The sequence below is a fragment of the Aulonocara sp. 'chitande type north' Nkhata Bay genome, linkage group LG5, assembly GCF_057382095.1.
Source record: "Aulonocara sp. 'chitande type north' Nkhata Bay isolate Kocher_YH1m ecotype deep benthic linkage group LG5, A_spYH_male_GT1.1, whole genome shotgun sequence".
NCBI lineage: Eukaryota > Metazoa > Chordata > Actinopteri > Cichliformes > Cichlidae > Aulonocara > Aulonocara sp. 'chitande type north' Nkhata Bay.
The window spans coordinates 834,085-861,716 of record NC_141348.1 but is presented as its reverse complement, the minus strand read 5'-3'; the positions used below and the strand labels follow the sequence as shown (position 1 = coordinate 861,716).

At 57.5% G+C, this 27,632-nt stretch overlaps 15 non-coding genes and 3 pseudogenes across 15 annotated transcripts; all 18 read right to left on the bottom strand.

Moving 5' to 3' along the window:
- Window positions 1-390: 390 nt before the first annotated feature.
- On the bottom strand, window positions 391-509 carry LOC147329293 (5S ribosomal RNA). Its single transcript, XR_015129690.1, has one exon. It is a non-coding gene; the product is annotated as a 5S ribosomal RNA (ribosomal RNA).
- A 1,097-nt stretch (window positions 510-1,606) lies between these two features.
- On the bottom strand, window positions 1,607-1,725 carry LOC147329292 (5S ribosomal RNA). Its single transcript, XR_015129734.1, has one exon. It is a non-coding gene; the product is annotated as a 5S ribosomal RNA (ribosomal RNA).
- Window positions 1,726-3,141: 1,416 nt separating this feature from the next.
- On the bottom strand, window positions 3,142-3,260 carry LOC147329291 (5S ribosomal RNA). The gene has a single exon (XR_015129633.1). It is a non-coding gene; the product is annotated as a 5S ribosomal RNA (ribosomal RNA).
- Window positions 3,261-4,392: 1,132 nt separating this feature from the next.
- On the bottom strand, window positions 4,393-4,511 carry LOC147329290 (5S ribosomal RNA; annotated as a pseudogene).
- A 1,535-nt stretch (window positions 4,512-6,046) lies between these two features.
- Window positions 6,047-6,165, bottom strand: LOC147329289 (5S ribosomal RNA). The gene has a single exon (XR_015129437.1). It is a non-coding gene; the product is annotated as a 5S ribosomal RNA (ribosomal RNA).
- A 1,256-nt stretch (window positions 6,166-7,421) lies between these two features.
- LOC147329288 (5S ribosomal RNA) lies at window positions 7,422-7,530 on the bottom strand (annotated as a pseudogene).
- A 1,757-nt stretch (window positions 7,531-9,287) lies between these two features.
- Window positions 9,288-9,406, bottom strand: LOC147329287 (5S ribosomal RNA). Its single transcript, XR_015129689.1, has one exon. It is a non-coding gene; the product is annotated as a 5S ribosomal RNA (ribosomal RNA).
- A 1,058-nt stretch (window positions 9,407-10,464) lies between these two features.
- On the bottom strand, window positions 10,465-10,583 carry LOC147329286 (5S ribosomal RNA). The gene has a single exon (XR_015129733.1). It is a non-coding gene; the product is annotated as a 5S ribosomal RNA (ribosomal RNA).
- Window positions 10,584-11,959: 1,376 nt separating this feature from the next.
- LOC147329285 (5S ribosomal RNA) lies at window positions 11,960-12,078 on the bottom strand. The gene has a single exon (XR_015129436.1). It is a non-coding gene; the product is annotated as a 5S ribosomal RNA (ribosomal RNA).
- A 1,613-nt stretch (window positions 12,079-13,691) lies between these two features.
- LOC147329284 (5S ribosomal RNA) lies at window positions 13,692-13,810 on the bottom strand (annotated as a pseudogene).
- A 2,519-nt stretch (window positions 13,811-16,329) lies between these two features.
- Window positions 16,330-16,448, bottom strand: LOC147329283 (5S ribosomal RNA). Its single transcript, XR_015129688.1, has one exon. It is a non-coding gene; the product is annotated as a 5S ribosomal RNA (ribosomal RNA).
- Window positions 16,449-17,545: 1,097 nt separating this feature from the next.
- On the bottom strand, window positions 17,546-17,664 carry LOC147329282 (5S ribosomal RNA). The gene has a single exon (XR_015129732.1). It is a non-coding gene; the product is annotated as a 5S ribosomal RNA (ribosomal RNA).
- Window positions 17,665-19,265: 1,601 nt separating this feature from the next.
- LOC147329281 (5S ribosomal RNA) lies at window positions 19,266-19,384 on the bottom strand. The gene has a single exon (XR_015129687.1). It is a non-coding gene; the product is annotated as a 5S ribosomal RNA (ribosomal RNA).
- Window positions 19,385-20,442: 1,058 nt separating this feature from the next.
- Window positions 20,443-20,561, bottom strand: LOC147329280 (5S ribosomal RNA). Its single transcript, XR_015129686.1, has one exon. It is a non-coding gene; the product is annotated as a 5S ribosomal RNA (ribosomal RNA).
- A 1,097-nt stretch (window positions 20,562-21,658) lies between these two features.
- On the bottom strand, window positions 21,659-21,777 carry LOC147329279 (5S ribosomal RNA). The gene has a single exon (XR_015129731.1). It is a non-coding gene; the product is annotated as a 5S ribosomal RNA (ribosomal RNA).
- Window positions 21,778-23,378: 1,601 nt separating this feature from the next.
- LOC147329278 (5S ribosomal RNA) lies at window positions 23,379-23,497 on the bottom strand. The gene has a single exon (XR_015129685.1). It is a non-coding gene; the product is annotated as a 5S ribosomal RNA (ribosomal RNA).
- A 1,450-nt stretch (window positions 23,498-24,947) lies between these two features.
- On the bottom strand, window positions 24,948-25,066 carry LOC147329277 (5S ribosomal RNA). The gene has a single exon (XR_015129435.1). It is a non-coding gene; the product is annotated as a 5S ribosomal RNA (ribosomal RNA).
- Window positions 25,067-26,601: 1,535 nt separating this feature from the next.
- LOC147329276 (5S ribosomal RNA) lies at window positions 26,602-26,720 on the bottom strand. Its single transcript, XR_015129434.1, has one exon. It is a non-coding gene; the product is annotated as a 5S ribosomal RNA (ribosomal RNA).
- Between the last annotated feature and the right edge of the window lie 912 nt (window positions 26,721-27,632).

Below are 27,632 nucleotides of genomic sequence, written 5' to 3'. Positions count from 1 at the left end.
GGTGTGGTGTAAGTGGCCTCAGCCAGTGCCACAGGCCCTGGTGTGGTGTAAGTGGCCTGAGCAAGAGCCACAGACCCTGGTGTGGTGTAATTGGCCTCAATAGCAACTAAGGCCCTGGTGTGGTGTAGGTGGCCTCAGCCAGCAGCCACAGGCTCTGGTGTGGTGTAACTGGCCTCAGCCAGCAGTCACAGGCCCTGATGTGGTGTAAGTGGCCCCAGCCGGTCACTCAGGACCTGGTGTGGTGTAGGTGGCATCAGCTAGCAGCACAAGACATTGGAAAAGAGCCAAAAGCAATGTCGTTAATGTGCCCTCATTAATGGGCAGCTGCTTTTGGTCTTTTAATACACCTCTTTTCTGGATCAAAAGCGGTTCAATGACATGAAAATGAAAGGCTTACAGCACCAAGTATTCCCAGGCAGTCTCCCATCCAAGTACTAACCAAGCCCAGCCCTGCTTAGCTTCCGAGATCAGACGAGGTCGGGCGTGCTCAGGGTGGTATGGCCGTAAGCTGCTGGCCCCAGCACAATGTCTCAATTTATGGATTCAAGTGATTAGGTGGCAAGTACCTGAAGTTACGAAGACAATCCTATAACCATACCTGCATGTTTGCATAATACCCTAACCCAAAGGCTCAGTTTAGCATTTATCCAACAGCACAGGCCCTGGATTGTTGAAGATGGCCTCAGGAACCAGCACAGGGCCTGGTGTGTTGTACATGGCCACAGCAAGCAGCACAGGGCCTGGTTTGGTGAAGATGGCCTCGGCCAGAAGAGCAGGGCCTGGTGTGATATGAGTGGCCTGAGCAAGAGCCACAGGCCCTGGTGTGGTGTAAGTGGCCTGAGCAAGAGCCACAGGCCCTGGTGTGGTGTAAGTGGCCTCAGCCAGCAGCCACAGGCCCTGGTGTGGTGTAAGTCACCTCAGCCAGAAGCCACAGTCCCTGGTGTGGTGTAAGTGGCCTCAGCCAGCAGCAACAGGCCCTGGTGTGGTGTAAGTCGCCTCAGCCAGCAGCCACAGGCCCTGGTGTGGTGTAGGTGGCCTCAGCCTGCAGCCACAGGCCCTGGTGTGGTCTAAGTGGCCTCAGCCAGTGCCACAGGCCCTGGTGTGGTGTAAGTGGCCTGAGCAAGAGCCACAGACCCTGGTGTGGTGTAAATGGCCTCAATAGCAACTAAGGCCCTGGTGTGGTGTATGTGGCCTCAGCCAGCAGCCACAGGCCCTGGTGTGGTGTAACTGGCCTCAGCCAGCAGCCACAGGCCCTGGTGTGGTGTAAGTGGCCTCAATAGCAACTAAGGCCCTGGTGTGGTGTAAGTGGCCTCAGCCAGCAGCCACAGGCTCTGGTGTGGTGTAACTGGCCTCAGCCAGCAGCCACAGGCCCTGGTGTGGTGTAAGTGGCCTCAGCCAGAGCCACAGGCCCTGATGTGGTGTAAGTGGCCCCAGCCGGTCACTTAGGTCCTGGTGTGGTGTAGGTGGCATCAGCTAGCAGCACAAGACATTGGAAAAGAGCCAAAAGGAGTGTCGTTAATGTGCCCTCATTAATGGGCAGCTGATTTTGGTCTTTTAATACACCCCTTCTCTGGATCAAAAGCGGTTCAATGACATGAAAATGAAAGACTGACAGCACCAGGTATTCCCAGGCAGTCTCCCATCCAAGTACTAACCAAGCCCAGCCCTGCTTAGCTTCCGAGATCAGACGAGGTCGGGTGTGCTCAGGGTGGTATGGCCGTAAGCTGCTGGGCCCAGCACAATGTCTCAATTTATGGATTCAAGTGATTAGGTGGCAAGTACCTGAAGTTACGAAGATAATCCTATAACCATACCTGCATGTTTGCATAATACCCTAACCCAAAGGCTCAGTTTGGCATTTATCCAACAGCACAGGCCCTGGATTGTTGAAGATGGCCTCAGGAACCAGCACAGGGCCTGGTGTGTTGTACATGGCTACAGCAAGCAGCACAGGGCCTGGTTTGGTGAAGATGGCCTCGGCCAGAAGCGCAGGGCCTGGTGTGATGTGAGTGGCCTGAGCAAGAGCCACAGGCCTTGGTGTGGTGTAAGTGGCCTCAGCCAGCAGCCACAGGCCCTGGTGTGGTGTAGGTGGCCTCAGCCAGCAGCCACAGGCCCTGGTGTGGTGTAAGTGGCCTCAGCCAGCAGCCACAGGCCCTGGTGTGGTGTAAGTGGCCTCAGCCAGCAGCCACAGGCCCTGGTGTGGTGTAAGTGGCCTCAGCCAGTGCCACAGGCCCTGGTGTAGTGTAAGTAGCCTGAGCAAGAGCCACAGACCCTGGTGTGGTGTAATTGGCCTCAGCCAGCAGCCACAGGCCCTGGTGTGGTGTAAGTGGCCTCAGCCAGTGCCACAGGCCCTGGTGTAGTGTAAGTGGCCTGAGCAAGAGCCACAGACCCTGGTGTGGTGTAATTGGCTTCAGCCAGAAGCCACAGGCCCTGGTGTGGTGTAAGTCGCCTCAGCCAGAAGCCACAGGTACTGGTGTGGTGTAAGTGGCCTCAGCCAGCTGCAAAAGGGCCCTGGTGTGGTGTAAGTCGCCTCAGCCAGCAGCCACCGGCCCTGGTGTGGTGTAGGTGGCCTCAGCCAGCAGCCACAGGCCCTGGTGTGGTATAAGTGGCCTCAGCCAGCAGCCACAGGCCCTGGTGTGGTGTAAGTGGCCTCAGCCAGCAGCCACAGGCCCTGGTGTGGTGTAAGTGGCCTCAGCCAGTGCCACAGGCCCTGGTGTGGTGTAAGTGGCCTGAGCAAGAGCCACAGGCCCTGGTGTGGTGTAAGTGGCCTGAGCAAGAGCCACAGACCCTGGTGTGGTGTAATTGGCCTCAATAGCAACTAATGCCCTGGTGTGGTGTAGGTGGCCTCAGCCAGCAGCCACAGGCCCTGGTGTGGTGTAAGTGGCCTCAGCCAGCAGCCACAGGCCCTGGTGTGGTGTAAGTGGCCTCAGCCAGAGCCACAGGCCCTGATGTGGTGTAAGTGGCCCCAGCCGGTCACTCAGGCCCTTGTGTGGTGTAGGTTGCATCAGCTAGCAGCACAAGACATTGGAAAAGAGCCAAAAGCAATGTCGTTAATGTGCCCTCATTAATGGGCAGATGCTTTTGGTCTTTTAATACACCCCTTCTCTGGATCAAAAGCGGTTCAATGACATGAAAATGAAAGGCTTACAGCACCAGGTATTCCCAGGCAGTCTACCATCCAAGTACTAACCAAGCCCAGCCCTGCTTAGCTTCCGAGATCAGACGAGGTCGGGCGTGCTCAGGGTGGTATGGCCGTAAGCTGCTGGGCCCAGCACAATGTCTCAATTTATGGATTCAAGTGATTAGGTGGCAAGTACCTGAAGTTACGAAGACAATCCTATAACCATACCTGCATGTTTGCATAATACCCTAACCCAAAGGCTCAGTTTGGCATTTATCCAACAGCACAGGCCCTGGATTGTTGAAGATGGCCTCAGGAACCAGCACAGGGCCTGGTGTGTTGTACATGGCCACAGCAAGCAGCACAGGGCCTGGTTTGGTGAAGATGGCCTCGGCCAGAAGCGCAGGGCCTGGTGTGATGTGAGTGGCCTGCGCAAGAGCCACAGGCCCTGGTGTGGTGTAAGTGGAATCAGCCAGCAGCCACAGGCCCTGGTGTGGTGTAAGTGGCCTCAGCCAGAGCCACAGGCCCTGGTGTGGTGTAACTGGCCTCAATAGCAAATAAGGCCCTGGTGTGGTGTAAGTGGCCTCAGCCAGAGCCACAGGCCCTGGTGTGGTGTAAGTGGCCTCAATAGCAACTAAGGCCCTGGTGTGGTGTAAGTGGCCTCAGCCAGCAGTCACAGGCCCTGGTGTGGTGTAGGTGGCCTCAGCCAGCAGCCACAGGCTCTGGTGTGGTGTAAGTCACCTCAGCCAGAAGCCACAGTCCCTGGTGTGGTGTAAGTGGCCTCAGCCAGCAGCCACAGGCCCTGGTGTGGTGTAAGTGGCCTCAGCCAGTGCCACAGGCCCTGGTGTGGTGTAATTGGCCTCAATAGCAACTAAGGCCCTGGTGTGGTGTAAGTGGCCTGAGCAAGAGCCACATACCCTGGTGTGGTGTAATTGGCCTCAATAGCAACTAAGGCCCTGGTGTGGTGTAGGTGGCCTCAGCCAGCAGCCACAGGCCCTGGTGTGGTGTAAGTGGCCTCAGCCAGCAGCCACAGGCCCTGGTGTGGTGTAAGTGGCCTCAGCCAGAGCAACAGGCCCTGATGTGGTGTAAGTGGCCCCAGCCGGTCACTCAGGCCCTGGTGTGGTGTAGGTGGCATCAGCTAGCAGCACAAGACATTGGAAAACAGCCAAAAGCAATGTCGTTAATGTGCCCTCATTAATGGGGAGCTGCTTCTGGTCTTTTAATACACGCCTTCTCTGGATCAAAAGCGGTTCAATGACATGAAAATGAAAGGCTTACAGCACCAGGTATTCCCAGGCAGTCTCCCATCCAAGTACTAACCAAGCCTAGCCCTGCTTAGCTTCCGAGATCAGACGAGGTCGGGCGTGCTCAGGGTGGTATGGCCGTAAGCTGCTGGCCCCAGCACAATGTCTCAATTTATGGATTCAAGTGATTAGGTGGCAAGTACCTGAAGTTACGAAGACAATCCTATAACCATACCTGCATGTTTGCATAATACCCTAACCAAAAGGCTCAGTTTGGCATTTATCCAACAGCACAGGCCCTGGATTGTTGAAGATGGCCTCAAGAACCAGCACAGGACCTGGTGTGTTTTACATGGCCACAGCAAGCAGCACAGGGCCTGGTTGGGTGAAGATGGCCTCAGCAAGCAGCCACAGGCCCTGGTTTGGTGTAAGTGGCCTCAGCTAGCAGCACAGGCCCTGGTGTGATGTGAGTGGCCTGAGCAAGAGCCACAGGCCTTGGTGTGGTGTAAGTGGCCTCAGCCAGCAGCCACAGGCCCTGGTGTGGTGTAAGTCGCCTCAGCCAGAAGCCACAGGCCCTGGTGTGGTGTAGGTGGCCTCAGCCAGCAGCAAAAGGGCCCTGGTGTGGTGTAAGTCGCCTCAGCCAGCAGCCACAGGCCCTGGTGTGGTGTAGGTGGCCTCAGCCAGCAGCCACAGGCCCTGGTGTGGTGTAAGTGGCCTCAGCCAGCAGCCACAGGCCCTGGTGTGGTGTAAGTGGCCTCAGCCAGTGCCACAGGCCCTGGTGTGGTGTAAGTGGTCTGAGCAAGAGCCACAGACCCTGGTGTGGTGTAATTGGCCTCAGCCAGCAGCCACAGGCCCTGGTGTGGTGTAAGTCGCCTCAGACAGAAGCCACAGGCACTGGTGTGGTGTAAGTGGCCTCAGCCAGCAGCAAAAGGGCCCTGGTGTGGTGTAAGTCGCCTCAGCCAGCAGCCACAGGCCCTGGTGTGGTGTAGGTGGCCTCAGCCACCAGCCACAGGCCCTGGTGTGGTGTAAGTGGCCTCAGCCAGCAGCCACAGGCCCTGGTGTGGTGTAAGTGGCCTCAGCCAGCAGCCACAGGCCCTGGTGTGGTGTAAGTGGCCTCAGCCAGTGCCACAGGCCCTGGTGTGGTGTAAGTGGCCTGAGCAAGAGCCACAGGCCCTGGTGTGGTGTAAGTGGCCTGAGCAAGAGCCACAGACCCTGGTGTGGTGTAATTGGCCTCAATAGCAACTAATGCCCTGGTGTGGTGTAGGTGGCCTAAGCCAGCAGCCACAGGCCCTGGTGTGGTGTAAGTGGCCTGAGCAAGAGCCACAGGCCCTGGTGTGGTGTAAGTGGCCTGAGCAAGAGCCACAGACCCTGGTGTGGTGTAATTGGCCTCAATAGCAACTAATGCCCTGGTGTGGTGTAGGTGGCCTCAGCCAGCAGCCACAGGCCCTGGTGTGGTGAAAGTGGCCTCAGCCAGAGCCACAGGCCCTGATGTGGTGTAAGTGGCCCCAGCCGGTCACTCAGGCCCTTGTGTGGTGTAGGTTGCATCAGCTAGCAGCACAAGACATTGGAAAAGAGCCAAAAGCAGTGTCGTTAATGTGCCCTCATTAATGGGCAGCTGCTTTTGGTCTTTTAATACACCCCTTCTCTGGATCAAAAGCGGTTCAATGACATGAAAATCAAAGGCTTACAGCACCAGGTATTCCCAGGCAGTCTCCCATCCAAGTACTAACCAAGCCCAGCCCTGCTTAGCTTCCGAGATCAGACGAGGTCGGGCGTGCTCAGGGTGGTATGGCCGTAAGCTGCTGGCCCCAGCACAATGTCTCAATTTATGGATTCAAGTGATTAGGTGGCAAGTACCTGAAGTTACGAAGACAATGCTATAACCATACCTGCATGTTTGCATAATACCCTAACCCAAAGGCTCAGTTTGGCATTTATCCAACAGCACAGGCCCTGGATTGTTGAAGATGGCCTCAGGAACCAGCACAGGGCCTGGTGTGTTGTACATGGCCACAGCAAGGAGCACAGGGCCTGGTTTGGTGAAGATGGCCTCGGCCAGAAGCGCAGGGCCTGGTGTGATGTGAGTGGCCTGAGCAAGAGCCACAGGCCTTGGTGTGGTGTAAGTGGCCTCAGCCAGCAGCCACAGGCCCTGGTGTGGTGTAGGTGGCCTCAGCCAGCAGCCACAGGCCCTGGTGTGGTGTAGGTGGCCTCAGCCAGCAGCCACAGGCCCTGGTGTGGTGTAAGTGGCCTCAGCCAGCAGCCACAGGCCCTGGTGTGGTGTAAGTGGCCTGAGCAAGAGCCACAGGCCCTGGTGTGGTGTAAGTGGCCTGAGCAAGAGCCACAGACCCTGGTGTGGTGTAATTGGCCTCAATAGCAACTAATGCCCTGGTGTGGTGTAGGTGGCCTCAGCCAGCAGCCACAGGCCCTGGTGTGGTGTAAGTGGCCTCGGCCAGCAGCCACAGGCCCTGGTGTGGTGTAAGTCGCCTCAGCCAGAAGCCACAGGCACTGGTGTGGTGTAAGTGGCCTCAGCCAGCAGCAAAAGGGCCCTGGTGTGGTGTAAGTGGCCTCAGCCAGCAGCCACAGGCCCTGGTGTGGTGTAGGTGGCCTCAGCCAGCAGCCACAGGCCCTTGTGTGGTGTAATTGGCCTCAATAGCAACTAAGGCCCTGGTGTGGTGTAAGTGGCCTCAGCCAGTGCCACAGGCCCTGGTGTGGTGTAAGTGGCCTGAGCAAGAGCCACAGACCCTGGTGTGGTGTAATTGGCCTCAATAGCAACTAAGGCCCTGGTGTGGTGTAGGTGGCCTCAGCCAGCAGCCACAGGCCCTGGTGTGGTGTAAGTGGCCTCAGCCAGCAGCCACAGGCCCTGATGTGGTGTAAGTGGCCCCAGCCGGTCCCTCAGGCCCTTGTGTGGTGTAGGTTGCATCAGCTAGCAGCACAAGACATTGGAAAACAGCCAAAAGCAATGTCGTTAATGTGCCCTCATTAATGGGGAGCTGCTTCTGGTCTTTTAATACACCCCTTCTATGGATCAAAAGCGGTTCAATGACATGAAAAAGAAAGGCTTACAGCACCAGGTATTCCCCCATCCAAGTACTAACCAAGCCCAGCCCTGCTTAGCTTCCGAGATCAGACGAGGTCGGGCGTGCTCAGGGTGGTATGGCCGTAAGCTGCTGGCCCCAGCACAATGTCTCAATTTATGGATTCAAGTGATTAGGTGGCAAGTACCTGAAGTCACGAAGACAATCCTATAACCCTACCTGCATGTTTGCATAATACCCTAACCCAAAGGCTCAGTTTAGCATTTATCCAACAGCACAGGTCCTGGATTGTTGAAGTTGGCCTCAGGAACCAGCACAGGGCCTGGTGTGTTGTACATGGCCACAGCAAGCAGCACAGGGCCTGGTTTGGTGAAGATGGCCTCGGCCAGAAGCACAGGGCCTGGTGTGATATGAGTGGCCTTAGCAAGAGCCACAGGCCCTGGTGTGGTGTAAGTGGAATCAGCCAGAAGCCACAGGCCCTGGTGTGGTGTAAGTGGCCTCAGCCAGAGCCACAGGCCCTGGTGTGGTGTAACTGGCCTCAATAGCAAATAAGGCCCTGATGTGGTGTAAGTGGCCTCAGCCAGAGCCACAGGCCCTGGTGTGGTGTAAGTGGCCTCAATAGCAACTAAGGCCCTGGTGTGGTGTAAGTGGCCTCAGCCAGCAGTCACAGGCCCTGGTGTGGTGTAGGTGGCCTCAGCCAGCAGCCACAGGCTCTGGTGTGGTGTAAGTCGCCTCAGCCAGCAGCCACAGGCCCTGGTATGGTGTAAGTGGCCTCAGCCAGCAGCCACAGGCCCTGGTGTGGTGTAAGTGGCCAGAAGCGCAGGGCCTGGTGTGATGTGAGTGGCCTGAGCAAGAGCCACAGACCCTGGTGTGGTGTAATTGGCCTCAATAGCAACTAAGGCCCTGGTGTGGTGTATGTGGCCTCAGCCAGCAGCCACAGGCCCTGGTGTGGTGTAACTGGCCTCAGCCAGCAGCCACAGGCCCTGGTGTGGTGTAAGTGGCCTCAGCCAGAGCCACAGGCCCTGATGTGGTGTAAGTCGCCTCAGCCAGAAGCCACAGGCACTGGTGTGGTGTAAGTGGCCTCAGCCAGCAGCAACAGGCCCTGGTGTGGTGTAAGTCGCCTCAGCAAGCAGCCACAGGCCCTGGTGTGGTGTAGGTGGCCTCAGCCAGCAGCCACAGGCCCTGGTATGGTGTAAGTGGCCTCAGCCAGCAGCCACAGGCCCTGGTGTGGTCTAAGTGGCCTCAGCAAGAGCCACAGACCCTGGTGTGGTGTAATTGGCCTCAGCCAGAGCCACAGGCCCTGATGTGGTGTAAGTGGCCTCAGCCAGAGCCACAGGCCCTGGTGTGGTGTAACTGGCCTCAATAGCAAATAAGGCCCTGATGTGGTGTAAGTGGCCTCAGCCAGAGCCACAGACCCTGGTGTGGTGTAATTGGCCTCAGCCAGAGCCACAGGCCCTGGTGTGGTGTAGGTGGCCTCAGCCAGCCGCCACAGGCCCTGGTGTGGTGTAAGTGGCCTCAGCCAGCAGCCACAGGCCCTGGTGTGGTGTAAGTGGCCTGAGCAAGAGCCACAGACCATGGTGTGGTGTAATTGGCCTCAATAGCAACTAAGGCCCTGGTGTGGTGTAGGTGGCCTCAGCCAGCAGCCACAGGCCGTGGTGTGGTGTAAGTGGCCTCAGCCAGAGCCACAGGCCCTGATGTGGTGTAAGTGGCCCCAGCCGGTCACTCAGGCCCTGGTGTGGTGTAGGTGGCATCAGCTAGCAGCACAAGACATTGGAAAAGAGCCAAAAGCAATGTCGTTAATGTGCCCTCATTAATGGGCAGCTGCTTTTGGTCTTTTAATACACCCCTTTTCTGGATCAAAAGCGGTTCAATGACATGAAAATGAAAGGCTTACAGCACCAAGTATTCCCAGGCAGTCTCCCATCCAAGTACTAACCAAGCCCAGCCCTGCTTAGCTTCCGAGATCAGACGAGGTCGGGCGTGCTCAGGGTGGTATGGCCGTAAGCTGCTGGCCCCAGCACAATGTCTCAATTTATGGATTCAAGTGATTAGGTGGCAAGTACCTGAAGTTACGAAGACAATCCTATAACCATACCTGCATGTTTGCATAATACCCTAACCCAAAGGCTCAGTTTAGCATTTATCCAACAGCACAGGCCCTGGATTGTTGAAGATGGCCTCAGGAACCAGCACAGGGCCTGGTGTGTTGTACATGGCCACAGCTAGCAGCACAGGGCCTGGTTTGGTGAAGATGGCCTCGGCCAGAAGAGCAGGGCCTGGTGTGATATGAGTGGCCTGAGCAAGAGCCACAGGCCCTGGTGTGGTGTAAGTGGCCTGAGCAAGAGCCACAGGCCCTGGTGTGGTGTAAGTGGCGTCAGCCAGCTGCCACAGGCCCTGGTGTGGTGTAAGTCACCTCAGCCAGAAGCCACAGTCCCTGGTGTGGTGTAAGTGGCCTCAGCCAGCAGCAACAGGCCCTGGTGTGGTGTAAGTCGCCTCAGCCAGCAGCCACAGGCCCTGGTGTGGTGTAGGTGGCCTCAGCCTGCAGCCACAGGCCCTGGTGTGGTCTAAGTGGCCTCAGCCAGTGCCACAGGCCCTGGTGTGGTGTAAGTGGCCTGAGCAAGAGCCACAGACCCTGGTGTGGTGTAAATGGCCTCAATAGCAACTAAGGCCCTGGTGTGGTGTATGTGGCCTCAGCCAGCAGCCACAGGCCCTGGTGTGGTGTAACTGGCCTCAGCCAGCAGCCACAGGCCCTGGTGTGGTGTAAGTGGCCTCAATAGCAACTAAGGCCCTGGTGTGGTGTAAGTGGCCTCAGCCAGCAGCCACAGGCTCTGGTGTGGTGTAACTGGCCTCAGCCAGCAGCCACAGGCCCTGATGTGGTGTAAGTGGCCCCAGCCGGTCACTCAGGCCCTGGTGTGGTGTAGGTGGCATCAGCTAGCAGCACAAGACATTGGAAAAGAGCCAAAAGCAATGTCGTTAATGTGCCCTCATTAATGGGCAGCTGCTTTTGGTCTTTTAATACACCCCTTCTCTGGATCAAAAGCGGTTCAATGACATGAAAATGAAAGACTGACAGCACCAGGTATTCCCAGGCAGTCTCCCATCCAAGTACTAACCAAGCCCAGCCCTGCTTAGCTTCCGAGATCAGACGAGGTCGGGTGTGCTCAGGGTGGTATGGCCGTAAGCTGCTGGGCCCAGCACAATGTCTCAATTTATGGATTCAAGTGATTAGGTGGCAAGTACCTGAAGTTACGAAGATAATCCTATAACCATACCTGCATGTTTGCATAATACCCTAACCCAAAGGCTCAGTTTGGCATTTATCCAACAGCACAGGCCCTGGATTGTTGAAGATGGCCTCAGGAACCAGCACAGGGCCTGGTGTGTTGTACATGGCTACAGCAAGCAGCACAGGGCCTGGTTTGGTGAAGATGGCCTCGGCCAGAAGCGCAGGGCCTGGTGTGATGTGAGTGGCCTGAGCAAGAGCCACAGGCCTTGGTGTGGTGTAAGTGGCCTCAGCCAGCAGCCACAGGCCCTGGTGTGGTGTAGGTGGCCTCAGCCAGCAGCCACAGGCCCTGGTGTGGTGTAAGTGGCCTCAGCCAGCAGCCACAGGCCCTGGTGTGGTGTAAGTGGCCTCAGCCAGCAGCCACAGGCCCTGGTGTGGTGTAAGTGGCCTCAGCCAGTGCCACAGGCCCTGGTGTAGTGTAAGTAGCCTGAGCAAGAGCCACAGACCCTGGTGTGGTGTAATTGGCCTCAGCCAGCAGCCACAGGCCCTGGTGTGGTGTAAGTGGCCTCAGCCAGTGCCACAGGCCCTGGTGTAGTGTAAGTGGCCTGAGCAAGAGCCACAGACCCTGGTGTGGTGTAATTGGCCTCAGCCAGAAGCCACAGGCCCTGGTGTGGTGTAAGTGGCCTCAGCCAGCTGCAAAAGGGCCCTGGTGTGGTGTAAGTCGCCTCAGCCAGCAGCCACCGGCCCTGGTGTGGTGTAGGTGGCCTCAGCCAGCAGCCACAGGCCCTGGTGTGGTATAAGTGGCCTCAGCCAGCAGCCACAGGCCCTGGTGTGGTGTAAGTGGCCTCAGCCAGCAGCCACAGGCCCTGGTGTGGTGTAAGTGGCCTCAGCCAGTGCCACAGGCCCTGGTGTGGTGTAAGTGGCCTGAGCAAGAGCCACAGGCCCTGGTGTGGTGTAAGTGGCCTGAGCAAGAGCCACAGACCCTGGTGTGGTGTAATTGGCCTCAATAGCAACTAATGCCCTGGTGTGGTGTAGGTGGCCTCAGCCAGCAGCCACAGGCCCTGGTGTGGTGTAAGTGGCCTCAGCCAGCAGCCACAGGCCCTGGTGTGGTGTAAGTGGCCTCAGCCAGAGCCACAGGCCCTGATGTGGTGTAAGTGGCCCCAGCCGGTCACTCAGGCCCTTGTGTGGTGTAGGTTGCATCAGCTAGCAGCACAAGACATTGGAAAAGAGCCAAAAGCAATGTCGTTAATGTGCCCTCATTAATGGGCAGATGCTTTTGGTCTTTTAATACACCCCTTCTCTGGATCAAAAGCGGTTCAATGACATGAAAATGAAAGGCTTACAGCACCAGGTATTCCCAGGCAGTCTCCCATCCAAGTACTAACCAAGCCCAGCCCTGCTTAGCTTCCGAGATCAGACGAGGTCGGGCGTGCTCAGGGTGGTATGGCCGTAAGCTGCTGGGTCCAGCACAATGTCTCAATTTATGGATTCAAGTGATTAGGTGGCAAGTACCTGAAGTTACGAAGACAATCCTATAACCATACCTGCATGTTTGCATAATACCCTAACCCAAAGGCTCAGTTTGGCATTTATCCAACAGCACAGGCCCTGGATTGTTGAAGATGGCCTCAGGAACCAGCACAGGGCCTGGTGTGTTGTACATGGCCACAGCAAGCAGCACAGGGCCTGGTTTGGTGAAGATGGCCTCGGCCAGAAGCGCAGGGCCTGGTGTGATGTGAGTGGCCTGCGCAAGAGCCACAGGCCCTGGTGTGGTGTAAGTGGAATCAGCCAGCAGCCACAGGCCCTGGTGTGGTGTAAGTGGCCTCAGCCAGAGCCACAGGCCCTGGTGTGGTGTAACTGGCCTCAATAGCAAATAAGGCCCTGGTGTGGTGTAAGTGGCCTCAGCCAGAGCCACAGGCCCTGGTGTGGTGTAAGTGGCCTCAATAGCAACTAAGGCCCTGGTGTGGTGTAAGTGGCCTCAGCCAGCAGTCACAGGCCCTGGTGTGGTGTAGGTGGCCTCAGCCAGCAGCCACAGGCTCTGGTGTGGTGTAAGTCGCCTCAGCCAGCAGCCACAGGCCCTGGTGTGGTGTAGGTGGCCTCAGCCAGCAGCCACAGGCCCTGGTGTGGTGTAATTGGCCTCAGCCAGCAGCCACAAGCCCTGGTGTGGTGTAAGTGGCCTCAGCCAGCAGCCACAGGCCCTGGTGTGGTGTAAGTGGCCTCAGCCAGTGCCACAGGCCCTGGTGTGGTGTAAGTGGCCTGAGCAAGAGCCACAGAGCCTGGTGTGGTGTAATTGGCCTCAGCCAGCAGCCACAGGCCCTGGTGTGGTGTAAGTCGCCTCAGCCAGAAGCCACAGGCACTGGTGTGGTGTAAGTGGCCTCAGCCAGCAGCAAGAGGGCCCTGGTGTGGTGTAAGTGGCCTCAGCCAGAGCCACAGGCCCTGGTGTGGTGTAACTGGCCTCAATAGCAAATAAGGCCCTGGTGTGGTGTAAGTGGCCTCAGCCAGAGCCACAGGCCCTGGTGTGGTGTAAGTGGCCTCAATAGCAACTAAGGCCCTGGTGTGGTGTAGGTGGCCTCAGCCAGCAGCCACAGGCTCTGGTGTGGTGTAAGTCGCCTCAGCCAGTGCCACAGGCCCTGGTGTGGTGTAAGTGGCCTCAGCCAGCAGCAAAAGGGCCCTGGTGTGGTGTAAGTCGCCTCAGCCAGCAGCCACAGGCCCTGGTGTGGTGTAGGTGGCCTCAGCCAGCAGCCACAGGCACTGGTGTGGTGTAAGTGGCCTCAGCCAGCAGCAAAAGGGCCCTGGTGTGGTGTAAGTGGCCTCAGCCAGCAGCCACAGGCCCTGGTGTGGTGTAGGTGGCCTCAGCCAGCAGCCACAGGCCCTGGTGTGGTGTAAGTGGCCCCAGCCGGTCACTTAGGCCCTGGTGTGGTGTAAGTGGCATCAGCTAGCAGCACAAGACATTGGAAAAGAGCCAAAAGCAGTGTCGTTAATGTGCCCTCATTAATGGGCAGCTGCTTTTGGTCTTTTAATACACCCCTTCTCTGGATCAAAAGCGGTTCAATGACATGAAAATGAAAGGCTTACAGCACCAGGTATTCCCAGGCAGTCTCCCATCCAAGTACTAACCAAGCCCAGCCCTGCTTAGCTTCCGACATCAGACGAGGTCGGGCGTGCTCAGGGTGGTATGGCCGTAAGCTGCTGGCCCCAGCACAATGTCTCAATTTATGAATTCAAGTGATTAGGTGGCAAGTACCTGAAGTTACGAAGACAATCCTATAACCATACCTGCATGTTTGCATAATACCCTAACCCAAAGGCTCAGTTTGGCATTTATCCCACAGCACAGGCCCTGGATTGTTGAAGATGGCCTCAAGAACCAGCACAGGACCTGGTGTGTTTTACATGGCCACAGCAAGCAGCACGGGGCCTGGTTTGGTGAAGATGGCCTCAGCAAGCAGCCACAGGCCCTGGTTTGGTGTAAGTGGCCTCAGCCAGCAGCCACAGGCCCTGGTGTGGTTTAAGTGGCCTCAGCCAGCAGCCACAGGCCCTGGTGTGGTGTAAGTGGCCTCAGCCAGCAGCCACAGGCCCTGGTGTGGTCTAAGTGGCCTCAGCCAGTGCCACAGGCCCTGGTGTGGTGTAAGTGGCCTGAGTAAGAGCCACAGGCCCTGGTGTGGTGTAAGTGGCCTCAGCCAGCAGCCACAGGCCCTGGTGTGGTGTAAGTGGCCTGAGCAAGTGCCACAGGCCCTGGTGTGGTGTAAGTGGCCAAAGCCAGAGCCACAGGCCCTGGTGTGGTGTAAGTGGCCTCAATAGCAAATAAGGCCCTGGTGTGGTGTAAGTGGCCTGAGCAAGAGCCACAGGGCCTGGTTTGGTGAAGATGGCCTCGGCCAGAAGCGCAGGGCCTGGTGTGATGTGAGTGGCCTGAGCAAGAGCCACAGGCCCTGGTGTGGTGTAAGTGGCCTCAGCCAGCAGCCACAGGCCCTGGTGTGGTGTAAGTCACCTCAGCCAGAAGCCACAGGCACTGGTGTGGTGTAAGTGGCCTCAGCCAGCAGCAAAAGGGCCCTGGTGTGGTGTAAGTCACCTCAGCCAGCAGCCACGGGCCCTGGTGTGGTGTAATTGGCCTCAATAGCAACTAAGGCCCTGGTGTGGTGTAAGTGGCCTGAGTAAGAGCCACAGGCCCTGGTGTGGTGTAAGTGGCCTCAGCCAGCAGCCACAGGCCCTGGTGTGGTGTAAGTGGCCTGAGCAAGTGCCACAGGCCCTGGTGTGGTGTAAGTGGCCTGAGCAAGAGCCACAGGGCCTGGTTTGGTGAAGATGGCCTCGGCCAGAAGCGCAGGGCCTGGTGTGATGTGAGTGGCCTGAGCAAGAGCCACAGACCCTGGTGTGGTGTAATTGGCCTCAATAGCAACTAAGGCCCTGGTGTGGTGTAAGTGGCCTGAGTAAGAGCCACAGGCCCTGGTGTGGTGTAAGTGGCCTCAGCCAGCAGCAAAAGGGCCCTGGTGTGGTGTAAGTGGCCTGAGCAAGTGCCACAGGCCCTGGTGTGGTGTAAGTGGCCTGAGCAAGAGCCACAGGGCCTGGTTTGGTGAAGATGGCCTCGGCCAGAAGCGCAGGGCCTGGTGTGATGTGAGTGGCCTGAGCAAGAGCCACAGGCCCTGGTGTGGTGTAAGTGGCCTCAGCCAGCAGCCACAGGCCCTGGTGTGGTGTAAGTCGCCTCAGCCAGAAGCCACAGGCACTGGTGTGGTGTAAGTGGCCTCAGCCAGCAGCAAAAGGGCCCTGGTGTGGTGTAGGTCGCCTCAGCCAGCAGCCACAGGCCCTGGTGTGGTGTAGATGGCCTCAGCCAGCAGCCACAGGCCCTGGTGTGGTGTAAGTGGCCTCAGCCAGCAGCCACAGGCCCTGGTGTGGTCTAAGTGGCCTCAGCCAGAAGCACAGGGCCTGGTGTGATATGAGTGGCCTGAGCAAGAGCCACAGGCCCTGGTGTGGTGTAAGTGGCCCGAGCAAGAGCCACAGGCCCTGGTGTGGTGTAAGTGGCCTGAGCAAGAGCCACAGGCCCTATTGTGGTGTAGGTGGCCTCAGCCAGCAGCCACAGGCCCTGGTGTGGTGTAGGTGGCCTCAGCCAGCAGCCACAAGCCCTTGTGTGGTGTAAGTGGCCTCAGCCAGCAGCCACAGACTATGGTGTGGTGTAATTGGCCTCATTAGCAACTAAGGCCCTTGTGTGGTTTAAGTGGCTTCAGCCAGCAGCCACAGGCTCTGGTGTGGTGTAAGTGGCCTCAGCCAGCAGCCACAGGCCCTGGTGTGGTGTAAGTGGCCTCAGCCAGCAGCCACAGGCCCTGGTGTGGTGTAGGTGGCCTCAGCCAGCAGCCACAGGCCCTGGTGTGGTGTAACTGGCCTCAGCCAGCAGCCACAGGCCCTGGTGTGGTGTAAGTGACCTCAATAGCAACTAAGGCCCTGGTGTGGTGTAAGTGGCCTCAGCCAGCAGCCACAGGCTCTGGTGTGGTGTAACTGGCCTCAGCCAGCAGCCACAGGCCCTGATGTGGTGTAAGTGGCCCCAGCCGGTCACTCAGGCCCTGGTGTGGTGTAGGTGGCATCAGCTAGCAGCACAAGACATTGGAAAAGAGCCAAAAGCAATGTCGTTAATGTGCCCTCATTAATGGGCAGCTGCTTTTGGTCTTTTAATACACCCCTTTTCTGGATCAAAAGCGGTTCAATGACATGAAAATGAAAGGCTTACAGCACCAAGTATTCCCAGGCAGTCTCCCATCCAAGTACTAACCAAGCCCAGCCCTGCTTAGCTTCCGAGATCAGACGAGGTCGGGCGTGCTCAGGGTGGTATGGCCGTAAGCTGCTGGCCCCAGCACAATGTCTCAATTTATGGATTCAAGTGATTAGGTGGCAAGTACCTGAAGTTACGAAGACAATCCTATAACCATACCTGCATGTTTGCATAATACCCTAACCCAAAGGCTCAGTTTAGCATTTATCCAACAGCACAGGCCCTGGATTGTTGAAGATGGCCTCAGGAACCAGCACAGGGCCTGGTGTGTTGTACATGGCCACAGCTAGCAGCACAGGGCCTGGTTTGGTGAAGATGGCCTCGGCCAGAAGAGCAGGGCCTGGTGTGATATGAGTGGCCTGAGCAAGAGCCACAGGCCCTGGTGTGGTATAAGTGGCCTGAGCAAGAGCCACAGGCCCTGGTGTGGTGTAAGTGGCCTCAGCCAGCAGCCACAGGCCCTGGTGTGGTGTAAGTCACCTCAGCCAGAAGCCACAGTCCCTGGTGTGGTGTAAGTGGCCTCAGCCAGCAGCAACAGGCCCTGGTGTGGTGTAAGTCGCCTCAGCCAGCAGCCACAGGCCCTGGTGTGGTGTAGGTGGCCTCAGCCTGCAGCCACAGGCCCTGGTGTGGTCTAAGTGGCCTCAGCCAGTGCCACAGGCCCTGGTGTGGTGTAAGTGGCCTGAGCAAGAGCCACAGACCCTGGTGTGGTGTAAATGGCCTCAATAGCAACTAAGGCCCTGGTGTGGTGTATGTGGCCTCAGCCAGCAGCCACAGGCCCTGGTGTGGTGTAACTGGCCTCAGCCAGCAGCCACAGGCCCTGGTGTGGTGTAAGTGGCCTCAATAGCAACTAAGGCCCTGGTGTGGTGTAAGTGGCCTCAGCCAGCAGCCACAGGCTCTGGTGTGGTGTAACTGGCCTCAGCCAGCAGCCACAGGCCCTGGTGTGGTGTAAGTGGCCTCAGCCAGAGCCACAGGCCCTGATGTGGTGTAAGTGGCCCCAGCCGGTCACTTAGGTCCTGGTGTGGTGTAGGTGGCATCAGCTAGCAGCACAAGACATTGGAAAAGAGCCAAAAGGAGTGTCGTTAATGTGCCCTCATTAATGGGCAGCTGCTTTTGGTCTTTTAATACACCCCTTCTCTGGATCAAAAGCGGTTCAATGACATGAAAATGAAAGACTGACAGCACCAGGTATTCCCAGGCAGTCTCCCATCCAAGTACTAACCAAGCCCAGCCCTGCTTAGCTTCCGAGATCAGACGAGGTCGGGTGTGCTCAGGGTGGTATGGCCGTAAGCTGCTGGGCCCAGCACAATGTCTCAATTTATGGATTCAAGTGATTAGGTGGCAAGTACCTGAAGTTACGAAGATAATCCTATAACCATACCTGCATGTTTGCATAATACCCTAACCCAAAGGCTCAGTTTGGCATTTATCCAACAGCACAGGCCCTGGATTGTTGAAGATGGCCTCAGGAACCAGCACAGGGCCTGGTGTGTTGTACATGGCTACAGCAAGCAGCACAGGGCCTGGTTTGGTGAAGATGGCCTCGGCCAGAAGCGCAGGGCCTGGTGTGATGTGAGTGGCCTGAGCAAGAGCCACAGGCCTTGGTGTGGTGTAAGTGGCCTCAATAGCAACTAAGGCCCTGGTGTGGTGTAAGTGGCCTCAGCCAGCAGTCACAGGCCCTGGTGTGGTGTAGGTGGCCTCAGCCAGCAGCCACAGGCTCTGGTGTGGTGTAAGTCGCCTCAGCCAGCAGCCACAGGCCCTGGTATGGTGTAAGTGGCCTCAGCCAGCAGCCACAGGCCCTGGTGTGGTGTAAGTGGCCAGAAGCGCAGGGCCTGGTGTGATGTGAGTGGCCTGAGCAAGAGCCACAGACCCTGGTGTGGTGTAATTGGCCTCAATAGCAACTAAGGCCCTGGTGTGGTGTATGTGGCCTCAGCCAGCAGCCACAGGCCCTGGTGTGGTGTAACTGGCCTCAGCCAGCAGCCACAGGCCCTGGTGTGGTGTAAGTGGCCTCAGCCAGAGCCACAGGCCCTGATGTGGTGTAAGTCGCCTCAGCCAGAAGCCACAGGCACTGGTGTGGTGTAAGTGGCCTCAGCCAGCAGCAACAGGCCCTGGTGTGGTGTAAGTCGCCTCAGCAAGCAGCCACAGGCCCTGGTGTGGTGTAGGTGGCCTCAGCCAGCAGCCACAGGCCCTGGTATGGTGTAAGTGGCCTCAGCCAGCAGCCACAGGCCCTGGTGTGGTCTAAGTGGCCTCAGCAAGAGCCGCAGACCCTGGTGTGGTGTAATTGGCCTCAGCCAGAGCCACAGGCCCTGATGTGGTGTAAGTGGCCTCAGCCAGAGCCACAGGCCCTGGTGTGGTGTAACTGGCCTCAATAGCAAATAAGGCCCTGATGTGGTGTAAGTGGCCTCAGCCAGAGCCACAGACCCTGGTGTGGTGTAATTGGCCTCAGACAGAGCCACAGGCCCTGGTGTGGTGTAGGTGGCCTCAGCCAGCCGCCACAGGCCCTGGTGTGGTGTAAGTGGCCTCAGCCAGCAGCCACAGGCCCTGGTGTGGTGTAAGTGGCCTGAGCAAGAGCCACAGACCATGGTGTGGTGTAATTGGCCTCAATAGCAACTAAGGCCCTGGTGTGGTGTAGGTGGCCTCAGCCAGCAGCCACAGGCCGTGGTGTGGTGTAAGTGGCCTCAGCCAGAGCCACAGGCCCTGATGTGGTGTAAGTGGCCCCAGCCGGTCACTCAGGCCCTGGTGTGGTGTAGGTGGCATCAGCTAGCAGCACAAGACATTGGAAAAGAGCCAAAAGCAATGTCGTTAATGTGCCCTCATTAATGGGCAGCTGCTTTTGGTCTTTTAATACACCCCTTTTCTGGATCAAAAGCGGTTCAATGACATGAAAATGAAAGGCTTACAGCACCAAGTATTCCCAGGCAGTCTCCCATCCAAGTACTAACCAAGCCCAGCCCTGCTTAGCTTCCGAGATCAGACGAGGTCGGGCGTGCTCAGGGTGGTATGGCCGTAAGCTGCTGGCCCCAGCACAATGTCTCAATTTATGGATTCAAGTGATTAGGTGGCAAGTACCTGAAGTTACGAAGACAATCCTATAACCATACCTGCATGTTTGCATAATACCCTAACCCAAAGGCTCAGTTTAGCATTTATCCAACAGCACAGGCCCTGGATTGTTGAAGATGGCCTCAGGAACCAGCACAGGGCCTGGTGTGTTGTACATGGCCACAGCTAGCAGCACAGGGCCTGGTTTGGTGAAGATGGCCTCGGCCAGAAGAGCAGGGCCTGGTGTGATATGAGTGGCCTGAGCAAGAGCCACAGGCCCTGGTGTGGTGTAAGTGGCCTGAGCAAGAGCCACAGGCCCTGGTGTGGTGTAAGTGGCCTCAGCCAGCAGCCACAGGCCCTGGTGTGGTGTAAGTCACCTCAGCCAGAAGCCACAGTCCCTGGTGTGGTGTAAGTGGCCTCAGCCAGCAGCAACAGGCCCTGGTGTGGTGTAAGTCGCCTCAGCCAGCAGCCACAGGCCCTGGTGTGGTGTAGGTGGCCTCAGCCTGCAGCCACAGGCCCTGGTGTGGTCTAAGTGGCCTCAGCCAGTGCCACAGGCCCTGGTGTGGTGTAAGTGGCCTGAGCAAGAGCCACAGACCCTGGTGTGGTGTAAATGGCCTCAATAGCAACTAAGGCCCTGGTGTGGTGTATGTGGCCTCAGCCAGCAGCCACAGGCCCTGGTGTGGTGTAACTGGCCTCAGCCAGCAGCCACAGGCCCTGGTGTGGTGTAAGTGACCTCAATAGCAACTAAGGCCCTGGTGTGGTGTAAGTGGCCTCAGCCAGCAGCCACAGGCTCTGGTGTGGTGTAACTGGCCTCAGCCAGCAGCCACAGGCCCTGATGTGGTGTAAGTGGCCCCAGCCGGTCACTCAGGCCCTGGTGTGGTGTAGGTGGCATCAGCTAGCAGCACAAGACATTGGAAAAGAGCCAAAAGCAATGTCGTTAATGTGCCCTCATTAATGGGCAGCTGCTTTTGGTCTTTTAATACACCCCTTTTCTGGATCAAAAGCGGTTCAATGACATGAAAATGAAAGGCTTACAGCACCAAGTATTCCCAGGCAGTCTCCCATCCAAGTACTAACCAAGCCCAGCCCTGCTTAGCTTCCGAGATCAGACGAGGTCGGGCGTGCTCAGGGTGGTATGGCCGTAAGCTGCTGGCCCCAGCACAATGTCTCAATTTATGGATTCAAGTGATTAGGTGGCAAGTACCTGAAGTTACGAAGACAATCCTATAACCATACCTGCATGTTTGCATAATACCCTAACCCAAAGGCTCAGTTTAGCATTTATCCAACAGCACAGGCCCTGGATTGTTGAAGATGGCCTCAGGAACCAGCACAGGGCCTGGTGTGTTGTACATGGCCACAGCTAGCAGCACAGGGCCTGGTTTGGTGAAGATGGCCTCGGCCAGAAGAGCAGGGCCTGGTGTGATATGAGTGGCCTGAGCAAGAGCCACAGGCCCTGGTGTGGTATAAGTGGCCTGAGCAAGAGCCACAGGCCCTGGTGTGGTGTAAGTGGCCTCAGCCAGCAGCCACAGGCCCTGGTGTGGTGTAAGTCACCTCAGCCAGAAGCCACAGTCCCTGGTGTGGTGTAAGTGGCCTCAGCCAGCAGCAACAGGCCCTGGTGTGGTGTAAGTCGCCTCAGCCAGCAGCCACAGGCCCTGGTGTGGTGTAGGTGGCCTCAGCCTGCAGCCACAGGCCCTGGTGTGGTCTAAGTGGCCTCAGCCAGTGCCACAGGCCCTGGTGTGGTGTAAGTGGCCTGAGCAAGAGCCACAGACCCTGGTGTGGTGTAAATGGCCTCAATAGCAACTAAGGCCCTGGTGTGGTGTATGTGGCCTCAGCCAGCAGCCACAGGCCCTGGTGTGGTGTAACTGGCCTCAGCCAGCAGCCACAGGCCCTGGTGTGGTGTAAGTGGCCTCAATAGCAACTAAGGCCCTGGTGTGGTGTAAGTGGCCTCAGCCAGCAGCCACAGGCTCTGGTGTGGTGTAACTGGCCTCAGCCAGCAGCCACAGGCCCTGGTGTGGTGTAAGTGGCCTCAGCCAGAGCCACAGGCCCTGATGTGGTGTAAGTGGCCCCAGCCGGTCACTTAGGTCCTGGTGTGGTGTAGGTGGCATCAGCTAGCAGCACAAGACATTGGAAAAGAGCCAAAAGGAGTGTCGTTAATGTGCCCTCATTAATGGGCAGCTGCTTTTGGTCTTTTAATACACCCCTTCTCTGGATCAAAAGCGGTTCAATGACATGAAAATGAAAGACTGACAGCACCAGGTATTCCCAGGCAGTCTCCCATCCAAGTACTAACCAAGCCCAGCCCTGCTTAGCTTCCGAGATCAGACGAGGTCGGGTGTGCTCAGGGTGGTATGGCCGTAAGCTGCTGGGCCCAGCACAATGTCTCAATTTATGGATTCAAGTGATTAGGTGGCAAGTACCTGAAGTTACGAAGATAATCCTATAACCATACCTGCATGTTTGCATAATACCCTAACCCAAAGGCTCAGTTTGGCATTTATCCAACAGCACAGGCCCTGGATTGTTGAAGATGGCCTCAGGAACCAGCACAGGGCCTGGTGTGTTGTACATGGCTACAGCAAGCAGCACAGGGCCTGGTTTGGTGAAGATGGCCTCGGCCAGAAGCGCAGGGCCTGGTGTGATGTGAGTGGCCTGAGCAAGAGCCACAGGCCTTGGTGTGGTGTAAGTGGCCTCAATAGCAACTAAGGCCCTGGTGTGGTGTAAGTGGCCTCAGCCAGCAGTCACAGGCCCTGGTGTGGTGTAGGTGGCCTCAGCCAGCAGCCACAGGCTCTGGTGTGGTGTAAGTCGCCTCAGCCAGCAGCCACAGGCCCTGGTATGGTGTAAGTGGCCTCAGCCAGCAGCCACAGGCCCTGGTGTGGTGTAAGTGGCCAGAAGCGCAGGGCCTGGTGTGATGTGAGTGGCCTGAGCAAGAGCCACAGACCCTGGTGTGGTGTAATTGGCCTCAATAGCAACTAAGGCCCTGGTGTGGTGTATGTGGCCTCAGCCAGCAGCCACAGGCCCTGGTGTGGTGTAACTGGCCTCAGCCAGCAGCCACAGGCCCTGGTGTGGTGTAAGTGGCCTCAGCCAGAGCCACAGGCCCTGATGTGGTGTAAGTCGCCTCAGCCAGAAGCCACAGGCACTGGTGTGGTGTAAGTGGCCTCAGCCAGCAGCAACAGGCCCTGGTGTGGTGTAAGTCGCCTCAGCAAGCAGCCACAGGCCCTGGTGTGGTGTAGGTGGCCTCAGCCAGCAGCCACAGGCCCTGGTATGGTGTAAGTGGCCTCAGCCAGCAGCCACAGGCCCTGGTGTGGTCTAAGTGGCCTCAGCAAGAGCCGCAGACCCTGGTGTGGTGTAATTGGCCTCAGCCAGAGCCACAGGCCCTGATGTGGTGTAAGTGGCCTCAGCCAGAGCCACAGGCCCTGGTGTGGTGTAACTGGCCTCAATAGCAAATAAGGCCCTGATGTGGTGTAAGTGGCCTCAGCCAGAGCCACAGACCCTGGTGTGGTGTAATTGGCCTCAGACAGAGCCACAGGCCCTGGTGTGGTGTAGGTGGCCTCAGCCAGCCGCCACAGGCCCTGGTGTGGTGTAAGTGGCCTCAGCCAGCAGCCACAGGCCCTGGTGTGGTGTAAGTGGCCTGAGCAAGAGCCACAGACCATGGTGTGGTGTAATTGGCCTCAATAGCAACTAAGGCCCTGGTGTGGTGTAGGTGGCCTCAGCCAGCAGCCACAGGCCGTGGTGTGGTGTAAGTGGCCTCAGCCAGAGCCACAGGCCCTGATGTGGTGTAAGTGGCCCCAGCCGGTCACTCAGGCCCTGGTGTGGTGTAGGTGGCATCAGCTAGCAGCACAAGACATTGGAAAAGAGCCAAAAGCAATGTCGTTAATGTGCCCTCATTAATGGGCAGCTGCTTTTGGTCTTTTAATACACCCCTTTTCTGGATCAAAAGCGGTTCAATGACATGAAAAGGAAAGGCTTACAGCACCAAGTATTCCCAGGCAGTCTCCCATCCAAGTACTAACCAAGCCCAGCCCTGCTTAGCTTCCGAGATCAGACGAGGTCGGGCGTGCTCAGGGTGGTATGGCCGTAAGCTGCTGGCCCCAGCACAATGTCTCAATTTATGGATTCAAGTGATTAGGTGGCAAGTACCTGAAGTTACGAAGACAATCCTATAACCATACCTGCATGTTTGCATAATACCCTAACCCAAAGGCTCAGTTTAGCATTTATCCAACAGCACAGGCCCTGGATTGTTGAAGATGGCCTCAGGAACCAGCACAGGGCCTGGTGTGTTGTACATGGCCACAGCTAGCAGCACAGGGCCTGGTTTGGTGAAGATGGCCTCGGCCAGAAGAGCAGGGCCTGGTGTGATATGAGTGGCCTGAGCAAGAGCCACAGGCCCTGGTGTGGTGTAAGTGGCCTGAGCAAGAGCCACAGGCCCTGGTGTGGTGTAAGTGGCCTCAGCCAGCAGCCACAGGCCCTGGTGTGGTGTAAGTCACCTCAGCCAGAAGCCACAGTCCCTGGTGTGGTGTAAGTGGCCTCAGCCAGCAGCAACAGGCCCTGGTGTGGTCTAAGTGGCCTCAGCCAGTGCCACAGGCCCTGGTGTGGTGTAAGTGGCCTGAGCAAGAGCCACAGACCCTGGTGTGGTGTAAATGGCCTCAATAGCAACTAAGGCCCTGGTGTGGTGTATGTGGCCTCAGCCAGCAGCCACAGGCCCTGGTGTGGTGTAACTGGCCTCAGCCAGCAGCCACAGGCCCTGGTGTGGTGTAAGTGGCCTCAATAGCAACTAAGGCCCTGGTGTGGTGTAAGTGGCCTCAGCCAGCAGCCACAGGCTCTGGTGTGGTGTAACTGGCCTCAGCCAGCAGCCACAGGCCCTGATGTGGTGTAAGTGGCCTCTACCAGCAGCCACAGGCCCTGGTGTGGTGTAAGTGGCCTGAGCAAGAGCCACAGGCCCTGGTGTGTTGTAAGTGGCCTCAGCCAGCAGCCACAGGCCCTGGTGTGGTGTAGGTGGCCTCAGCCAGCAGCCACAGGCCCTTGTGTGGTGTAAGTGGCCTCTACCAGCAGCCACAGGCCCTGGTGTGGTGTAAGTGGCCTCAGCCAGTGCCACAGGCCCTGGTGTGGTGTAATTGGCCTCAATAGCAACTAAGGCCCTGGTGTGGTGTAAGTGGCCTGAGCAAGAGCCACATACCCTGGTGTGGTGTAATTGGCCTCAATAGCAACTAAGGCCCTGGTGTGGTGTAGGTGGCCTCAGCCAGCAGCCACAGGCCCTGGTGTGGTGTAAGTGGCCTCAGCCAGCAGCCACAGGCCCTGGTGTGGTGTAAGTGGCCTCAGCCAGAGCAACAGGCCCTGATGTGGTGTAAGTGGCCCCAGCCGGTCACTCAGGCCCTGGTGTGGTGTAGGTGGCATCAGCTAGCAGCACAAGACATTGGAAAACAGCCAAAAGCAATGTCGTTAATGTGCCCTCATTAATGGGGAGCTGCTTCTGGTCTTTTAATACACCCCTTCTCTGGATCAAAAGCGGTTCAATGACATGAAAATGAAAGGCTTACAGCACCAGGTATTCCCAGGCAGTCTCCCATCCAAGTACTAACCAAGCCCAGCCCTGCTTAGCTTCCGAGATCAGACGAGGTCGGGCGTGCTCAGGGTGGTATGGCCGTAAGCTGCTGGCCCCAGCACAATGTCTCAATTTATGGATTCAAGTGATTAGGTGGCAAGTACCTGAAGTTACGAAGACAATCCTATAACCATACCTGCATGTTTGCATAATACCCTAACCCAAAGGCTCAGTTTGGCATTTATCCAACAGCACAGGCCCTGGATTGTTGAAGATGGCCTCAAGAACCAGCACAGGACCTGGTGTGTTTTACATGGCCACAGCAAGCAGCACAGGGCCTGGTTTGGTGAAGATGGCCTCAGCAAGCAGCCACAGGCCCTGGTTTGGTGTAAGTGGCCTCAGCTAGCAGCACAGGCCCTGGTGTGATGTGAGTGGCCTGAGCAAGAGCCACAGGCCTTGGTGTGGTGTAAGTGGCCTCAGCCAGCAGCCACAGGCCCTGGTGTGGTGTAAGTCGCCTCAGCCAGAAGCCACAGGCCCTGGTGTGGTGTAGGTGGCCTCAGCCAGCAGCAAAAGGGCCCTGGTGTGGTGTAAGTCGCCTCAGCCAGCAGCCACAGGCCCTGGTGTGGTGTAGGTGGCCTCAGCCAGCAGCCACAGGCCCTGGTGTGGTGTAAGTGGCCTCAGCCAGCAGCCACAGGCCCTGGTGTGGTGTAAGTGGCCTCAGCCAGTGCCACAGGCCCTGGTGTGGTGTAAGTGGTCTGAGCAAGAGCCACAGACCCTGGTGTGGTGTAATTGGCCTCAGCCAGCAGCCACAGGCCCTGGTGTGGTGTAAGTCGCCTCAGACAGAAGCCACAGGCACTGGTGTGGTGTAAGTGGCCTCAGCCAGCAGCAAAAGGGCCCTGGTGTGGTGTAAGTGGCCTCAGCCAGCAGCCACAGGCCCTGGTGTGGTGTAGGTGGCCTCAGCCACCAGCCACAGGCCCTGGTGTGGTGTAAGTGGCCTCAGCCAGCAGCCACAGGCCCTGGTGTGGTGTAAGTGGCCTCAGCCAGCAGCCACAGGCCCTGGTGTGGTGTAAGTGGCCTCAGCCAGTGCCACAGGCCCTGGTGTGGTGTAAGTGGCCTGAGCAAGAGCCACAGGCCCTGGTGTGGTGTAAGTGGCCTGAGCAAGAGCCACAGACCCTGGTGTGGTGTAATTGGCCTCAATAGCAACTAATGCCCTGGTGTGGTGTAGGTGGCCTAAGCCAGCAGCCACAGGCCCTGGTGTGGTGTAAGTGGCCTGAGCAAGAGCCACAGGCCCTGGTGTGGTGTAAGTGGCCTGAGCAAGAGCCACAGACCCTGGTGTGGTGTAATTGGCCTCAATAGCAACTAATGCCCTGGTGTGGTGTAGGTGGCCTCAGCCAGCAGCCACAGGCCCTGGTGTGGTGAAAGTGGCCTCAGCCAGAGCCACAGGCCCTGATGTGGTGTAAGTGGCCCCAGCCGGTCACTCAGGCCCTTGTGTGGTGTAGGTTGCATCAGCTAGCAGCACAAGACATTGGAAAAGAGCCAAAAGCAGTGTCGTTAATGTGCCCTCATTAATGGGCAGCTGCTTTTGGTCTTTTAATACACCCCTTCTCTGGATCAAAAGCGGTTCAATGACATGAAAATCAAAGGCTTACAGCACCAGGTATTCCCAGGCAGTCTCCCATCCAAGTACTAACCAAGCCCAGCCCTGCTTAGCTTCCGAGATCAGACGAGGTCGGGCGTGCTCAGGGTGGTATGGCCGTAAGCTGTTGGCCCCAGCACAATGTCTCAATTTATGGATTCAAGTGATTAGGTGGCAAGTACCTGAAGTTACGAAGACAATGCTATAACCATACCTGCATGTTTGCATAATACCCTAACCCAAAGGCTCAGTTTGGCATTTATCCAACAGCACAGGCCCTGGATTGTTGAAGATGGCCTCAGGAACCAGCACAGGGCCTGGTGTGTTGTACATGGCCACAGCAAGGAGCACAGGGCCTGGTTTGGTGAAGATGGCCTCGGCCAGAAGCGCAGGGCCTGGTGTGATGTGAGTGGCCTGAGCAAGAGCCACAGGCCTTGGTGTGGTGTAAGTGGCCTCAGCCAGCAGCCACAGGCCCTGGTGTGGTGTAGGTGGCCTCAGCCAGCAGCCACAGGCCCTGGTGTGGTGTAGGTGGCCTCAGCCAGCAGCCACAGGCCCTGGTGTGGTGTAAGTGGCCTCAGCCAGCAGCCACAGGCCCTGGTGTGGTGTAAGTGGCCTGAGCAAGAGCCACAGGCCCTGGTGTGGTGTAAGTGGCCTGAGCAAGAGCCACAGACCCTGGTGTGGTGTAATTGGCCTCAATAGCAACTAATGCCCTGGTGTGGTGTAGGTGGCCTCAGCCAGCAGCCACAGGCCCTGGTGTGGTGTAAGTGGCCTCGGCCAGCAGCCACAGGCCCTGGTGTGGTGTAAGTCGCCTCAGCCAGAAGCCACAGGCACTGGTGTGGTGTAAGTGGCCTCAGCCAGCAGCAAAAGGGCCCTGGTGTGGTGTAAGTGGCCTCAGCCAGCAGCCACAGGCCCTGGTGTGGTGTAGGTGGCCTCAGCCAGCAGCCACAGGCCCTTGTGTGGTGTAATTGGCCTCAATAGCAACTAAGGCCCTGGTGTGGTGTAAGTGGCCTCAGCCAGTGCCACAGGCCCTGGTGTGG